Source organism: Puma concolor, chromosome E2 (assembly GCF_028749965.1).
Source record: "Puma concolor isolate L17-30 chromosome E2, mPumCon1.1.hap2, whole genome shotgun sequence".
Lineage (NCBI taxonomy): Eukaryota > Metazoa > Chordata > Mammalia > Carnivora > Felidae > Puma > Puma concolor.
The window spans coordinates 53635259-53640486 of NC_141681.1; positions in this window are offsets into that span (position 1 = coordinate 53635259).

Consider the following 5228-nt stretch of genomic DNA (forward strand, 5'->3'; position numbering starts at 1 on the left):
GCCCTCCCACCGCGCTCTGCTCGGGGAGCTGTCTTCGTGGCGGGGCCTCCAGTCCCAGCGAACGGATCCTCTGGGCGACGCTGGACCAGAAGGAAACCCGGGCCTGGGAGGTCGGACCGAGCCGAGCCCTCTCGCGGCGGGACACGGGCGCCACCTGGCGGCGGAGTCCCGCCAACGCAGCGCCGCCGAGAGACGGGGGTTCGCTCTGGGCGAGGCTCTCAGAACGTTCCCGGCGGTGGTCCGGAAAGCAGTGTGAAGCTGGGAACCGTCTATTGGCTTCCAGGCCTTTCTGACCGTGATGCACAGCAAGAAATCATCTCACATCACCATAGTTTCGGGAAATGCCACCCTGTACGGCATGATTTTTTTTATTCTACTCTATTCCTGTTTTGAAATGCCGGTCCGGTCCCCTTGAACTGATTTACTCTCTAATAAATCTCCGCTGGTAATCAGGATAGAGTTATCCATGGCCTCGATTATCCTCAGGTGTTTTCTTTTTCTTTCCAGCTGACAAAGGTTGCGATGGAGAAAGTGTTCGCACCCGGACCACTCCCCAGCAGTCGTCTCTCGCCACGTCCCCAGGGAGTCCCCTGCCAGCCCCGATTCAGGATACACTGGGCTCAGAGAGGCTAAGACACTTGTCCAAGGCCACACAGGTTATATGCAGCATGGCTAGTGTCTGCCTCACTCCTGGAGGATAGAAATCACCAAGTGCTCCAAATATCAGTGCTATGAAGCACATTTTAGTTCAGTCCTTTCTCCGTTTTTGCCAAGAAGATTGTGCTGCGCCGGCCTGCTGGGGTTTTGATGCTTTTTAATATAGATTAATGACATTCCAGAGCTCATGCTTAAAAATGCGAGTCGTCAGGGGGAGCCTGGGTGGCTCAGTCAGTTGAGCGTCCGACTGCAGCTCAGGTCATGATCTCCCGGTTCGTGGGTTCGAGCCCCACGTCAGGCTCTGTGCTGACAGCTCGGAGCCTGGAGCCTGCTTCGGATTCGGTGTCTCCCTCTCTCTCCGCCGCTCCCCTGCTCATGCTGTCTCTCTCTCTCTCTCTCTCAGGAATAAATATTAAAAAATCAAAAAATAAACAGGCTCAAACAGGGCCTCGTGTTGGTGAGAACACCCGTGTGTAAATACTAACAAAGCTACTACATATTGAAAATTCAGAGCTGGAAAGGCACACAGAGAGCATATTCATCATCTCGGAGGATTTTATTAGAGAACCAAAACTGGAAAGCAATGAATTTTGGTCCCAGATGAAGGATGAGGCAAGGCAGTGGCAGCAATCCTAGCATTTACTGTGTTTCTCTCCTACTATGTATTCATCTGTGCCTTGGAAGCGGGGAGACTTTCCTGGACCTATTACAATCTTAGAATCATCTCCACGATGTAGCCTCTTGGGTAACTTAAGGGGCGAATGCTTAAAGAGGCGTTTCTCATGTTCCTTACTCCCACGAGTCTCTCCCATCTCTCTGCCCCAACCCCGCTCGCGCAAACTCTTTCTCTCCCTCTCAAAACAAATAAAAACATTGCAATTTAAATTTTTATCACAGTTTGTTGATTCATGGGAATGCAAGCTGGTGCAGCCACTCTGGAAAACAGTATGGAGGTTCCTCAAAAAACTAAAAATAGAACCACCCTACGACCCAGCCATCGCACTACTAGGCATTTATCCAAGGGATACAGGGGTGCTGTTTCGAAGGGACACATTCACCCCAATGTTTATAGCAGCACTATCGACAATGGCCAAAGTATGGAAAGAGCCCAAATGTCCGTCAATGGATGAATGCGTAAAGAAGATGTGGTCTATATATCCAATGGAGTATTACTCGGCAATCAAAAAGAATGAAATCTTGCCATTTGCAACTACGTGGATGGAACTGGAGGGTATTATGCTGAGTGAAATTAGTCAGAGAAAGACAAACATCATATGACTTCACTCATATGAGGACTTTGAGACAAAACAGATGAACATAAGGGAAGGGAAGCAAAAATAATATAAAAACAGGGGGACAAAACAGAAGAGACTCATAAGTAGGGAGAACAAACTGAGGGTTCCTGGAGGGGTTGTGGGAGGGGGGATGGGCTAAATGGGGGAGGGGCATTAAGGAACCTACTCCCGAAATCAATGTTGCACTCTATGCTAATTTGGATGTAAATTTAAAAAAAAAAAAGGGGGCGCCTGGGTGGCGCAGTCGGTTAAGCGTCCGACTTCAGCCAGGTCACGATCTCGCAGTCCGGGAGTTCGAGCCCCGTGTCGGGCTCTGAGCTGATGGCTTGGAGCCTGGAGCCTGTTTCCGATTCTGTGTCTCCCTCTCACTCTGCCCCTCCCCCGTTCATGCTCTGTCTCTCTCTGTCCCAAAAATAAATAAACGTTGAAAAAAAAAAAAAAAGTTTGTTGATTCAGAAAGGAAGTAATATTCTTCCTAGAGTTGCCTAGTAAACATACTCCCTTGCTATTCAAATGTGCATGCAGCTGTTGAGATCCTTGTAATTCTTGTACCTAAAATTCTGTACCTGGAATTAATCGCTTGTCCAGTGAAATAATTGGACAATCAAAGGTGGAGAAGCTAGCTGTGATCGCTAGTGGGGTTATGATGACCTCTGACCTCCAGAAGGTCAACCAGGTCTGTCTTAAATGGACAGGGCTCGACATCACTGGCTTGACGCTTAAAAAAAATATTTTTTTAAGATGGGGATATGTTAATGCAGGGGACACCTGGGTGGCTCAGTGGGTTGAGCGTCTGACTCTCAATTTCAGCTCAGGTCACGATCTCTCGGTTTGTGAGTTCACACCCCGCGTTGGGCTCCATGCCGACGGTATAGAGCCTGCTTGGAATTCTCGCGTTCTCCCTCAAAAAATAAGTAAATAAATACATACACAAATACATACATAAATCTTGCAGTGTAAATAAACAAATACAGTCTTGCAGTGAAAATACGCATCTTATAGTTCAGTTGATAGAATTTCACGGGGAGAGAACACACGATTTGTCACTCCAGGTAACCTGTACTGGAAAGGGTGTGCACAAAAGCTCAGAAGTGCAACTAAAGTGTTTTGCTCTTAAAATTGACCCTGCGATGCTGTGTGTGTGTGTGTGTGTGTGTGTGTGTGTGTGTGTGTGTGTGACAGTAACCTACGTGATTGCAGCATCACAGAGCATCCACGAGTTCAGGAATGTCACCGGTGAAATACGCAGCTGGTCATTCATGCTCCCGGGGCAAGGTCAAAGCCAATGTTGATTGGCACATTCTGTTCTGGGGGATTTTGTGTGTGTGTGTGTGGTTCTCTTAAGATTTTTAAGTGATCGCTACACCCAACATGGGGCTCGAACCTACAACCCTGCATGTTCCATTAACTGAGCCAACCAGGTGACCCAACTGGCACATTTTGGACAATTACTGAAGCCAAGGCCAAACTCCGATGTGCCCCAATGTTGCTCCCCAACTCCCCGCCCAAGGCATTTAGAGCTTCCACATAAAAAAAAGTGGGAAACCACACCTTCTTTTCCAGCTCAAGACCCAGGTCCCAGATAACTCTTTGCAGCAAAAAGCTCCTGAAAACCTCTGTGATCAAGCAAAGGAGGAAACATGGGGTCTCCTGTATTAGGATTTATTTATTTACTTATTTACTTTTTTGCTGTCAAAATTTGAAGGCAACTTCCACTTTGTTCTAAGTTTATTTATTTTCAGGGGGGAGAGGGGCAGAGAGAGGGAGAGAGAGAATCCCAAGCAGGATCCTCACCGTCAATGCAGAGCCCATCGTGGGGCTCGGACCCACGAACCATGAGATCATGACCTGAGCCGAAATCCGAGAGTTGGGCACTCAACCAACTGAGCCCCCAGTGCCCCGAGTTGTTAAATATTTACCGACGGGTAGGCCTCACCAGGTTATAGGGCAGGATGTTGGGAGGGGAAGACTGGATTATCTGAACAAATGAGAAACTATGCCAATTTTAATCTTCAGTCTGGATTTAGATTAAATTTAGACAGGGCATTCAGCAGGACTCAACGGCCAGAAAGAGTGACCCGTGGTGTTCTAACCCTCTCCTTCCCAAACCACCTCCCCAACCCCAGCAGGAAGGGAGACAGTCTGCTCGATCTCTGGGGCCATGCAGCAGGCATTAGGGCTGTCCACAAATATTCTTCTCTCTCTCTCTCCTTCCAGACACATGGACAGATTGCATTTCCATGGACAGATTGAAGTTCCACATCATCGGGGGCGCCTGGGTGGCTCCGTCGGTTAAGCGTCCGACTTCGGCTCAGGTCATGATCTCACAGCTCGTGGGTTTGAGCCCCACATCGGGCTCTGTGCTGACAGCTCAGGGCCTGGAGCCTGCTTCCGACTCTGTGTCTCCCTCTCTCTCTAACCCTCACCCACTCATGCTTGCTCTCTCTCTGTCTCTAACCCTGTCTCTCAAAACTTAACAAACATTAAGAAAAAAAAAATTCTTGAAGTCACACATCATGACATGACCTACTTGGGTCAATAAATGCAAGTCCAGTGACACGGATCATATCCACACGGAAGCTGTAAGAACTTTGTCAGCCTAGGGGGCCCCTGGGTGGCTCAGTCGTTTGGGCATCCGACTTCGGCTCAGGTCACGATCTCACGGTCCATGAGTTCGAGCCCCGCGTCGGGCTCTGTGCTGACAGCTCAGAGCCTGGAGCCTGTTTCAGATTCTGTGTCTCCCTCTCTCTCTGACCTTCCCCCATTCATGCTCTGTCTCTCTCTGTCTCAAAAATGAATAAACATTAAAAAAAAAAAAAAAAGAACTTTGTCAGCCTTACCACTTTCTCTGTTTCCCACGGCCAAAGAATTAGCAACACTCCAGGCGGATGCTGTGCCACCGGCCTGGGTCACAAAGGTGACGCAGAGGAGAGCCCTTAGGGGACCCACATAAGACCAGGAACACCAGCAAGTAATAAGCCTTTGCAGTATAAGGCCACTGAGATCCTGGGGGGGTGTTCGTTACTGAGGCATAACCCAGCCCATCCTGACTGATACACCCCAGTTCTCAGTAGAGCCTGAAATGTGGAGGTCTCAAAAATAAATAAATAGACAGATAGGTTAAATAAATAAATAAATAAATAAATAAATAAATAAATAAATAAGAATGAATTGCAGGGAGTAGGGACAAAGGTCATACATTTCCCCCTGGGCCAGAGGTAAAGGGAACCGCCATGTGTCCAGCCTGGTCGCCCACATATACACCTGTAACTGGGC